Source organism: Dermacentor andersoni, chromosome 11, assembly GCF_023375885.2.
Source record: "Dermacentor andersoni chromosome 11, qqDerAnde1_hic_scaffold, whole genome shotgun sequence".
NCBI classification, from domain to species: Eukaryota; Metazoa; Arthropoda; class Arachnida; order Ixodida; family Ixodidae; genus Dermacentor; species Dermacentor andersoni.
This window is the reverse complement of record NC_092824.1, coordinates 53,762,571-53,775,908: the sequence shown is the minus strand read 5'-3', so window position 1 is coordinate 53,775,908 and position 13,338 is coordinate 53,762,571.

Sequence of the window (13,338 nt, the reverse complement as noted above, 5' to 3'; positions counted from 1 at the left end):
GTCAATTTCGTCTGCTGCTGAAGTGCAGATTGGCAAGGCTGGGGTACGCGTCAGGAGGAGGCAGGTACTACAGCCAATCAGCCTTGCAGCAGCAGACGATATGGACATGTCCACTAAGCGGACTCTTGGCGATTACCCCCCCCCCCCTCCCTGCCCTGTGCTCTTTCCACCAGGGCACGTACACTTCTATCGTGCCAACGCCAATGCGCTATCTTGAGATGATCGCCGCGTGTGTGTCACATTACGTAGCACGAGTGCACATGCGACATGCGAGGGCACCTGATCAGGCGCGACGGAACTGCGTTCGGACAGCTTGTAATGCGAATGATGTGGTTTAGGCGAGGACCTTCGGTATGATCTTGCGCTGACATCACAATGCACACGTTTCAGCACGTTTCATGTCAGTTTAAGCAAAGCCTCGCTGTATTTATATTCCAACAAGGCACGTTGGACCTGCTCATTATTTTTGTTACGAGATCAACGCAGGATCTACCTCAGTACAAGTTGCCCCAGGGCAGACGTGGTTTGGACGAGAGACCTTCGGGATGACTTTGCGCTGACGCTGCAATGCACAGATTTCAACACGCTTTGTGCATTTGCTTTAAGCAAAGCTTCGCTGTATGTAGATTCCAACAAGGTACGTTGGACCTGCCCGCTATTTTTGTTATGAGACCCCCCCGCATTAGAATCTACCTCAATATAAGGTGCCCATGGCGAGACGTACCACATGAAACGGCGATCGCGGGAACGAGGAGGGCGAGGCTGCCAAGGGCGTAGCAGACTATCTGGCCCACGCCAATCAGCAAAGCGCCCGCAACGGACAACAGCCGCAGCGACATCATGCTGCACATCGCCATAGTGACGGGAGCTGCGAGGAGTGGAGGCCGGTGAAGGAATGGGATGAGCGCATGGTCAAATTAAGAGGTTCGACTCTGTCTCCGGGTGCTTCTACCCGGTTATGCTATTCCGGACGTTGTCACATTCGTGCACATTGCAGCGTCGACTTATTCGTTCCGAAATCCTATATTTTTCACTCCCTATATAAAGCAGAATCTAATTTATATCGATTTTGATGGTGCTCATGTGAATGCACTAACTGATAGCGGAGCTCAGATATCTATTGTGAGCAGTAGGCTCCAACGTGATACCAGTGGTACTAATAAGACGACGCTATTAAGATGTGGGGATAGCGCATGAACTGCTTCTAAGTTTCTCGAATTATGGTCCTATCGAAATCTGGGCCGTCGCGAATTAACCAGGAGACCCTGTGCTTTAATGTCTTAGCTGCTGAGTACGGAAGCTCTGGCATCGCGTAATAGGAAAGTTAGTACAAAGTACTTTGCCGCTGATGCCGAAAATTAGAAGCATTTTGTGCTTAACCCAATTTGTATTAACCGAACTTGTGCCTAACCTAATTTTTAGAGTGAACCGCGTTCGCCGGCTCGCCCTCACACGCTTTCACTCATGTGGAACCTCACGGCGACGGCGACGGCAGAAATGCGCCTGCATTGTTCATATAATTGCTATCGCAATGAAAAGCAGAGAAAGCCAGCGTATCCAGGGACTTTGCGATGACCCAACTGCATCGTCGACTAACACCCACTTTGCATGCCAAGTGCCAACCTTGGGAAAGTCAGCATAACCTCACGGCTCTTGATACGATCACCGTCTGCCGCTTTTATAAAATCACCAAACACGTTCAGCGCGTCCACAGTTGCGGCGGCAGTTGCGAACGCTCACGAGTTTCTAAGCCTCTGGTGTTTCTCGTACAGATATCTCATTGCGCGTGGTTCCGGAGACGCTCAGTTCCGGGGTACTGCGCCTGTGCGCACGTTTGCGAGGATGCAACATTGAACGCCTACTTTCAGGTATAGTGTTCCAGGTATACGTGTAGTGCCCGGCTGAAATCTAAACCACCCGACACGATGAAGAATGCGCTGAAGCTAATAGCAATGCGGTGCTTACACAGCGTGTATGCCAGGCTGTAGATGAACGCGTTCGTCCAGGCGACCGAGCCCTTGGCCGTGGTGGCGAACGTCTCGCCCACGGCGTGGAACATGACCGGCATGCCTCGCCGCAGCAGCGAGCAGCAGAAGATGTTGAAGGCAGCCGCACCGGCGACCATCCAGCTGTGATCGCTATCGGGAGCGAACGCCTGCTCGGCCGGCTTCGCTGGCAGCCGGTACGGCCGTTGCTGCAGATACGGCTGTTCAAGAACCTGAGGCTGCTGAAGTGGCTGCAGCTGGGGGTCAAGCCACAGCTGAACTTGCCCGTCAGGCGGCGCTGTCGGTTGTTCTTGTGGCTGTGCCAGCGCTGCAGGTTGTTGGTCTTCATGCGGCTGCGAGGGATACAGTCCGAGCTGCGGTTGCAACAGCTCCGCCGGAAGCGGGTTCCCTGTGGCCATGAACCTTTGTGATCGGGAGTCTCTACCTGTGCAGTTGTTGAAAACACGTGTAGTGTTTGTGGCTGCGTATTATTGTGGTTCCTTGAGCACACATTATAATCTGCTGGACGAAGTGCTTTATTTCTACGGAGCTCCTTATTGGGAGCATGCGACACATAGGCAGACGTTGAAATACATAACAGTAGCAACAGGGACACGAAGACAACAGTGTGCATTAAAGGGCAAGCGGGGCTCCGTAGCAGGCACTCAAGCTGACATTAAGAAGAAGTTGAGCTTTGCAGAACATGTTACGCGCAGGGCAGATGACCGGTGGTGTACCAGAGTTACAGGACGGGTGCCAAGAGAATAAAAGCGTAAAAAATTAAATTACGGGGCCGTAGGTGCTAAAAAAAAATGTACGATATACCTATGAGGCACGCCATAGTGCGGGACTCCGGAATTACTCTTGACCACCGGGGCTGCTTTAACGCAGAGCAAAATCAAAGTACTCGAGTTTTATTCTTTTTTTTTTTGCCTTCTGGCCTAATAAGCCACTGCAGCTGGGATCGTGCCCGCAACCAGCCCAATGCCATAACAATTACTCTACCACAGCGGGCAAGGAAAGTATAGTCGGGAACGGCAATGAACTAAGTGGTGTGATGAGATGGCGTCCACAAAAACAGCGGTAATAGCAGATCATTGGCGAGAAGCCTTCGTCCTGCAGTGGACACAAATGCGCAGGTGCTGCTGATGATGATGCTATATCTACAGGAAGAAAAGGATTATACTATACCTCACTGGTAGGCAGCCTGCTGTTCATTTTAACTGATGGCTGATGTTTGCGCCTTATTTCAGGATCTGTCACCTCGTTGAAATATTTCGAATTATTTTGACTTGTCATCCTTTCGCACAATGTTGTAACTTCGCTCATCTCATTCGGCTCATGAGCAGTTAACGGCCTGCCGTAATCTTAATTTCTTTAACCGAGACACGTGACGTTCACGTTCGTACCGCATCTACTGCCTTACTCCATGTGCAGGTGCATCTGCTTCACGCGTTTAACGTTTGTCCCACCCGTTTAGTCAAGTGCACATTCGCATATGTGTATGGATACCCGAAACTGCGAGCCCCATATCTTACTCACATTCTCATATCTTACTCACACGTCTGTTTTAGAGCGCAGTTCTTAGGCGCCCGTTGCTGCGGCGAGCGTCGGCGTCCCTCGTAACCGAACGAACGAGCACAGCGAAGGATGAGAGAGCGAACGCGGAGCGCAGCGGGGGATGAAAGACTGCGATAGCCAAGAGAGCGTGAGGAGGAACGCGGAGGAGGAGGGTGCAGTGGTACCATGAGGCAGAAAGCGGAGGAGGAGGGTATGGCGAAAGTGTGAGAAGAAAAGCGTAGTGGCGCGCAAGACGTGCTCTGCGGCGACGATGGCTACGAGACGGCACCAGAGTAGCGCGCGTCGTCTGTTCGCCGATGACGCCACCGATACCACGTATGGAAAGAAAGCGCTGCATGAGCGGAGGTCTGTCTGCGGCGGCTGCGGTGAATCGCGCCCACGCGTCCCCCGCGCGCTGCCTCTCGCGATCTCCCGATTAGCGGGACAGTCACGCTACACTTCGCTCCGGTTGCAGTGTGCCGCACAAGACAGGTTGTGCGCGGCGCAAGCCAATATATCGCGAAATGAAAACACTTATAGAGCTGCGCTCAAATTTCGCATTAGGGAGTATAGCAATCGTCGGTAAACTCCTTTGGTCTAACAAGCATCCATCCCTATGATTGGAGCAATATGCTTATGACTGCAAACGCCAGCACAGTCGCCCTGTTTTGATTTTTTGAAGCATCTACGTTGTCTTCGAATCTCCATGTTCCCAATTCTCATCGAGTTCGAGACCGGATGAGTCAATTTCGACCTATTTCAAAAACAAAAACAACGTCTAATAAGATTTATCTAACATTCCCAGTAAATTTAGAATGTACCAAAACAGTGGTCTAGGAAACAGTGGATCGCGGATTTTTCGTGCAATTCAGAACTAACAATCTTGCCTAATCTTTCGAAACATGCTCCTCTGTTGCTCCAACGCACGATTTTCGCTTCTTTTTTGTGTACCTTACCGACACAACCCCCTACTTTTGTAAGTTATTGTTCTTGCTCTATTTCTGACGCTTTTCTCGTTATGTTCTGATGTTGTCACGTAGAATGGTGCCCTACGTCCCCTCGGTATGCAAATTCTGCGGGCCTCTAAGGCGAAAATCATTTAAACGAGAGAGAAAATCAGCCTCTGCCGGTTAGTTTATTTTGTTGGGCAGTTTGCTTCGGATGAAATGAAGCAGGAACGGGCCAAGGATGAGGTCGCCGCGGAGGGGCGAGGTTTAAAGGAAAACATATAAAGATATGAATAAACTGAAGAAATAAAAACAAACGCGTGAAGAACCTCGGTTATGAAGCAGGACGAACCAAAGAATAATTATAACTGATTTCAAATTACGAGGTTTTACGCTACATACAGCAACACACGGACCACGAGTCGCCGAAGTGGAACTCTGCGGATTGATTTCGGCTCCTTTGGATTCGTTAATGTGCATATCGGTCTGAGCACAGGATAATTTTTGCATTCTCTCTCCCAGTAAGAGCATAGCCCCGCACAGCTAGGAGTCGAACCCGCGGCCTCGTACTGAGCAGTGAAATGTCATAACGACTGAACCATCACGGTGCGTAAAAAAAATTAAAATTGAACAGGCAAGATAATCCCTAAGGAGATAAGACACTTTGCATGCCAAGTTCTCATTCAATAGTATTTAGATCATGATGCTACAAACGCTTCTGAGGTCGACGACCAGAGAGGTTAGATCAAACAAAATGGCCGCAAAATGAACAAAATGGTTCTCTCCGAGTAGATTCATGGTCCCCACTTGAAAACGTGCCGACCACTTAACGGGCCCTGTATCATGTGATCAAGAACCCTGTGTGGCCTACGGAAATGAGACCAATAAGAAAACTAAACCTGCGAGAAATAAGCATTGAAGGGAAAAAAAAATCTTAGTGACGATTCATATAATCTCAAGAAAGTTTGCAAAGCGATAGGTTAAAACCTCGACTCCCGGAAAGGCAGCTTTGCTGCCGGCCACAGCACACCGTTTGGAACAAAGTTGGGTTCCTCTATACATAAGCGAAGCCCTTCCCGTTCTAGAAAGAACCGAGAACAAAACGCACCCACTTTCTAAGATGGGATGCTTGTAAATCTAACACACCGTTAGCGGTGTGTCCCACCGCATGCCCTTTCCAATATTACTCGCGGTTCTCGATATACACACGGTACGTGGTTTCCTTATTAGTGATAGATCTCCAATAAACTATTGCCAGTGAAGCTTTCCATCGTACGCTTACCCTGGCGCCGATGTCCTTCTTCTTCTGGCAATCCTAGGACGCTATGATGATGGTGATGACCTCTTAAAACGGCGAAAATCCCTTGTGAAGAACGTCAATCACCTGGCAGCAGCAGGACAATGAAAGCCAAAAACCGCACTGTGTGTTCCTTTTCTTCTTAATTACTTGAACAGAATAGCTTGTCCAGTGATGCCTTCAGGTCACTGTTGTGGTAACCCGAATAAATTTTTCGCTGAAACTTTCTTTACTTTCATATATGAAAGGCCAGCGGCATCGTTAAAAAAGATTCGCTGCAGATATTTTATTTGACAGCCGCCTCGAACATCGCTGCGTTAGGTGGGAGAGAAATTAGCGGTAATGTGGTTTCAACTCTCAGCAGGTATTTGAACCAGATTTCAACCGAAAACCGGGGGAAAAAAAGACATTTTTGCGCGACCCGGAACTGAACCAGAACGTTACATCTTTTTTTTTTTTTTCACTCTGGGGCGAAACCGAAAAGAAATAGAAAATAACAGTTTTCGGTTCAGGTGAGCCGCCTTCTCTGGAACTTTTCATCCATGCAAAGCCTGTATTTGTGGAACGACTATGCTATTTCATATCGATATGCACACGAGTTTCTCGTGATTTTAGAAACGACAGCGCAGTTATGATGGTTTTCAACGTGTAGCGGCGTCGCGAGGCAGGCATGTTAGAAATATAGTCGTGAACCCTTGAAAAGTGGTGATCGTCAAACAGTTGTGTAGAAGCTGGTAGCAGCTGCGAATACACCGTGCAGCAGACGACGCGCTAACCTCCGACAACGAATTGCCTCTTCTTCTCAAGACCACGCGGCAAGAAGCAGAACAACATCAAAACAGCAATTTGTTTTATTTAGTTGATGTGTAGGTACTCACAAAATCGGTGTTATCATCTAATTGACAAATGATTCATTCTAAATGTTTGCCTTTAACTCTTTAGGCATGTTGTTGGGTGTTCTTTTCATTCTATAAAGTGTGGCCAATCCACCTCGTGGGTACGAGTCATGTTTAAAGCAGCAGCAACAACAACAACAACAAGATCTCGCCTCAGACAGGACAGAACGATCGACTTAGAGAGGACAAGGAACTTCGGTAGCTGCGCTCTCCTCTTGCGACGCAGTGCAAAACAATGGCCGCTAAATGTTAGCTGCTTCTCGTCGTAAATACAACTTATTTATTTTGTGGCCCACCTGTTTCATTCCTCGGCTAACGCCACAATAGTTCTTTGTTAAGAATCGCCTCCTAGCTGGGCGACAGCTTTTGGTCGCACTCTTGGTTATGTTATTTGATGCGGGTGTGATAGAAATGACGCCATTTTAAAACCGAACCTTCATTTGCCAACTACTGTGGGTTGTTGGGGATGTTTATTTTTAATAAAATGGCACCACTTTCCTTTTATGCGTTGCATATTGCAATCACTCAGTTCAGCCCTTGGGCGCGGCCGGGCAGCCACCATTGGGGGTACGAGCCACCATAGTGGCTCATACCCCTACACTAGAGTTTTATGCGTTGCATATTGCAATCACTCAGTTCAGCCCTTGGGCGCGGCCGGGCAGCCACCATTGGGGGTACGAGCCACCATAGTGGCTCATACCCCTACACTAGAGTTTTATGCGTTGCATATTGCAATCACTCAGTTCAGCCCTTGGGCGCGCCGGGCAGCCACCATTGACCTTTAGCGCAACCACGTGACGTGACGTCACGACAGCCGGAGGAAAAGCTGGGCCCCGACACAATATGCAACGCATTCTTGGCTTAACCAAGCTAAGCCTGGCCATTTTTTGGTACGTGGGAACCGTCCTGAAAGGACAAGGAGAAGGAAGAGTAACAAGGTGAGGGCAAATTAAAACTGCGCAACGACGACTCCCAGAGGTACTCTAGGAGAGAGTCAATGACTGTTTTAATGCGTTCGCATTCTTTGAGTACTTCACGCACTTGCCGGAGGCCAACTTTCTATCTATGTTTGTCTCTAACCGCTCTCCCACCTACCTGGGTCACTGAGTAGTCTGTGGTCGAATTGGGCTGCTGTGCGGAGGGAACAGGGTTACCAAACCAACCATCGGACCAGCTTGAGCCGCTGAGCATGCGGAAACATGTACATACGTACCGTTCTTCGACGAACCTATTTCACGCCGATATGGGTCACTGTAGACGCGGGACTGCGTAGGTACCACTGTGCGAAGAAACTCTTAGACGCCGACTTGGAGCACTGGGTATATGTGCCACTCGGTCCGTGCTATAGTGTCCAATGAATCTCTTTATTGGAAACTTTGGTCACATGGTATGTGCCAGTAGGTGTGCGCTACTCGTGAAAGAGCATCTCTGACGCCAACTTCGGTAGCTATAGACCGTTTTTTCGTAGGCGCCGCCATATTGTGAACGCAGTGGCGCCGCCTATGAGCAGCGCCATACTGGCTTGGGTGAAAGCGGTCTTTTCCATGGGAGGTATACGCTCGGCGGCTGGTTCTGGCGTTTGTTTTCGCGGTCGTGCGGTCTGTTTAGTATGACGTGCGTCTTCTACGTGGTAAACGGTTCTGTGAGACCTGCTGAAGTAGTTTAAGGCGTCATGGCCGGAATTTCTGCTGGCGTTGAGGTAGACGGAACACGCAGCGCGATGTGTGCGCGCATATTCGAGTCTACAATCAGCCTCGGAGATGAATTGTGTATTTCTAAATGTTCCACTCACTAATGTGACCTTATTGCAGTATTATCCTCTATTTCTAAGCTGCGATTTAGGAGCCATGAAACATACGCGACGATCGTAACAGCGTGAGCGTGGGTACCGTTCTGCTACGATAGGAGCTGTGATGTTATACTTTGACAAGCGTTCAAACTGTTCTCTGCAGGTTACATTGCGTAACTACTTGGTTCGATGGATGAGGTTTCCGCCCCTGAATAAAATAGTTTTGGCAAGTGATAGCAGCATACCTTACAGTCTGAATTACGCTTGTCCAGCAAAGGGACTGTTTACGAACTGCGCGAGCGTCCTAAGCAGTGGTAGGTGCTGGATTACATATATCTTTGTTCTATAAACCGCATGGTCCAAGCATTCCGCATCAGCGGTTATATATTTATAAAAGTTGTGCGGCGTGACTATGCGAGGCTCTTTTGCGGCGTTAGCGCGTTTTCTCTTGCTTTTTCGAGAAAGAGGATGATAACCGAATTTCTTTTTCGGTTGTGTTCGTTCCGTTCTTTACGATGCAATCACACGCATTACGGAAATTTTGTCCTCAAAAATAGGCATCGCATTCTTTTTATGCGATCCCTCATATATTATGGCTGTATGCAGGCCAAAAAGGCAATGCCGAAGCGCACAGCTTACATATGTACCGTGCTGGTTCACCAACCGCAGTGATCGCTGTGTTGAGCAGCGCCATCGGCCTCATGCAGGAAGGCTAGCGTAGACATATAGTAACTTGAAGCCTACTAGACTTGAAATGCGCGAGAACGGTGCCAGTGCATCACAAATATTTGATTGCGCCTGCCGCTTAGATGTTTCGTGGTTGCCTTAGGTTGGCCGTGCACGAGCATGCGCTCTTATGCTTTATGTTTTACTCCCTACGCCAAGCGATCAGATAGTGAGCAGATTTACCATTTCATGCTGCTAATACAGAGACACCGGTTTTTTTTGTTGAATTAAAACCTATATAAGCAAAATAGTTCACAACACATACACACACCGCGACTGATAATGTGCGTACACCGCGGCTGATAAAACGCATCACATTTTTGCGCCCCCAAAAGGCATTTCCAAGCCTACTGTAGTTACCGATGCACCGAAAGGCTTCCCTGACGACCTTATATGAACGGACACTGCGTGAATTCCACAAAGTACGATCTAAAACATCTCAAAATCGATCCGCAGCACGCGACAGCAATACTTTCAAGCAGCGCCGCGCCGGATCGCCCAAGCCAGAGAGGAGGAAAGGCTCTCCGTGCGCCCTATCCTCCTCGCCCGATGAAACGGTCTATAGGTATGTGCCTTTGGAAATGTGCCGCTCTAGAATGACGAAAACGACCCCATTGCTTGAGTAAGCCTCAGCTGCCTGGAACGACATTTGTAAAGCCAATAGCCAAACCATTGAGGAAGTACAACGAAAGTTATAGTCAAAACTTGGGCGCGGCTTCTCCACTGCGAATCACCTTTATTGCGATAACAATTATGTGGACACTCCAGGCGCCTTTTTGCCGTCGTCGTCGGCGTTGCCGTCACCGTGACATTCTGTATAAAGTCCAAGAACGATAACACCATCGCCGCGCGCCGCGTGCTGTATGTGCGAGTGAAAGCGTTCGAGGGTGAGGCGACGGTCGCGGCTCAATCTCGCTCGGGCAAAGGAGGAAAGCGGGGAGGAAGCGCACCGTATTCCGTCTCATGCCAGGCACCGGGGCGATGGGAGTACTGGGGTGTGTGGGGGGGAAGGGGGGGGGAGGTGGCGTTTTACTCCGGCGGCTGCGGCGTACGGCGAGGCCATCTTGAAAGTAATCTGCGATGTGGACAAAGTGCGCCGAGTGCTGGCAGGTAGCTTCGTGTGCGCAGCGCTTTCGACGCTTAGTTCGCGCTGAAGCGAGAGGCAGCACGAAGGTTGATTCGCTCGCTGCTGCTCCCGCGCTTCCTCACTCGAGCGATTTGACAGCTAGTTCTTGCGGTCATCGAGTGGGATGTATTCGTGTTTATTTGTGCGCGCGCGACACCACGCCTGTTAATATAGTTGGTAAGCGAACGTTTCCAAGTTTATATACGGCTGATAAAACTACTATCCTTACCTCGTATAGCTGTCTACTAATTTGCTATTGCAATCGATGCATCGTCTTAATGGCGAAACTGCGACTTTTTCATAAGTCACTGTCATTGTTCTTTTCCGAGCTTTTCGCTGTTGTGCCATAGTTTAACATATTGTTCAACTGCCTTTGTCCTCATTTTTTTACTGAGCTTGCCCCTTGTATGTACACTCTCATTTTGAAGATTGTTCTTTTTATTCATAGCTTTTTTTTGCTTACATTCCCCAGTAATTTTTTGAATGTATGCATACGCTAGCATTTAGATCTCATTGTTGTTCCTGGGCACGGTAAATAAATGATTGATTGATTGATTATTGTTTTAGCTTCTTTTTAATATGTCAGCACTCTTTCCAAGTACACTGGAAGCTCGAAATAACTTATCAAGCACCCAAAACCAATTTCGCTGTTTAGGTATACGGAAAAGGAAAATGCGCTGCGCTTACGTGAACGCTGCACTAATTTCGATCGCAAGCTCAGCCGCTGAGAAGAACATGCAAATTATGATAACTGTCCTTAAGCAAATTGAGGCTCAAATTGCCACATTTATAAAGGAGCCATAAATCGTGTAATTCGAACGCCTCAAAAAACTTCATTTCCATCGGTGTAGCTCGAATCAAGGACAAAAACGGTATCGCTACAGCCATTACCTTTAACTGAGGTAAAACGCGAAAATTTGACGTCCTTCTAATAAAAGGCCTCATATCACCACAATTTACCAATTGGTCTATCAGCACGAACCGGCGAGTTTACGCATGTTAACATTATTCACTTCCATGTCAGGATGGAAACAGGAAAGCGCGGAAGACGATCTTCGAAAGCACAACGAATGCCCCAAAAGACAAAAAATAGGGGGGGGGGGGGATGAACGGTACAGCGCCAGCGTGAGCTAGACGTTTGCAGTACGCATACGTCGGCTGCGTTTCGCTGGTTGTCCCCGTCGTCCCGCTGTTTTCCGTCCACACGGCACGTGATGTGTTACGTTGGTCACGCCACGACGCGGAAAGTGAATAGAGAGTTTTAGTATAGGGGACGCAAGCGGCTTGCGTACGCAAGAACTAGGGGCCACGGTACTGCGCATGCGCAGAACCGTCTGCGCATGCGCAGTACCGTCGCCCCTAGTTCTTGCGTACGCAAGCCGCTTGCGTCCCCTAAACTAAATATCTCTAATGCCTGCGACAGACGCGCAAGTGCGGACCGTTGCGGTGGCAAAGCAGCGGTCGTGGATAGGAGGATATGAATTCCCAGGCGTCGACAACACACACGAACGCGCGGTTGGTGCGACGAGTCGCTGCACATACTATTACATACATAACAACATCGCATAACGACAACATAACAACACAGCGAAAGCTGCGTTATCGCGTCAATGGCTCATAGCGAAAAAATGAAGCGCCTAACAGACGCCCGCCGCTTCCGCGAGTGGAGGCAGCCTACGATGATGACGATTATTTATTGGCGTCCCCTTTGAAATGGCGCGGTGACAAATAGTCACCTAGCTTGCTTGAGTTAAGTATGCTATACGTGGCTTCCATTCTAGCATTTTTGTGTACATGTTCTTAATCTTTCTTTTTCTTCCTCAAAACTTCCCTACCTACCTTGTATCGCTACCTATGCGTGTAACGGACCCGGTCGTATCAATCTTTTCCCTGCTTTCTTTTCCCCCACCAATACTCTAAACGCCTCTTGCTTTTCTCCACGGCTGATCGGTTGATGCTTCTGTCCACTTTACGCCCAGACGTTTCTGGAAGCTGTACGTTACCTAATAATCGCACTGAGTCAAACCCTTCGCATTCCATTTGGATGTGCTGAGTGGCCTCCAGGTTTTTGCTGCAGCACACACAAGGCTCATCTTGTTGGGAATATTTGCACGGGCATGCTTTTGTCCTTAAGCAACCAGCTCAAGCCTCAAATAGTAACGCACTGCCCTTAGTGTTATCGTACAAATTTTCTCTTCTAATTTATTTCTTCTCATTCTTGTAAAGCTCCATGATCTATTTGTTTGCGTTCTTTGCATGCAATTCACTGTCTCTGTTCCTCTCTTTTGCAGCGAAGCTGTTAGCCTCTGGTTCATCGGCAGTTTTCGTGTCCATGTCCGTGGGCAAAAATGGGGGCCGATCCCGTAGATATTTCAATACCGGGCCGACCCGCGGCGGAGGTGAAGCAGGTTTCAAGCACTCAGCAAAGTGATGTGAAAAGTGCATACATTCTTTGGAATCACGCACGCAACATGCCGAACAGTGTTCCTTTTAATAAACAAGCACAAAACAAGCATTCAAACCACATATTTGATGATAAGGCGCTCCTGATAACAATGCGAAGCATGTAGCGCTCCCTGCAAACGTTTCCCGGTAAAGATTACGTGTGGCGCAAGCTGCCGCGGCGACGGCAGCTTGCGACGTGGGGAGTGACGTCACTAGCCTTTCGTATATAAAAGAACCAGCCTAGCAACTGATTTCCTTGTTGTTGCAGCACCGCTATGGGTTAGCAAAGCATAGTTATAGGACCCCCGAGGAGCAGCGTGAATACTAGCAGCGACAAATGAAAAAAAAACGGCAATACGACCAGTGCCGGTGTGCTGTCAAAATTACCGTTACTCCGATTACTACCATTGCTTTAAAGCAATAAAGCGCTGCTTTATTTCTTACTTAACTCTAAATATCGCATTCCTTACATTTGTAGGCCTCCATACGCTAGACAGTCTTAGAGGCATGCGCACTAGTGAAGGTAACGTGGCATCAGCGTTGTGACAACATCAAACATCATCGGCA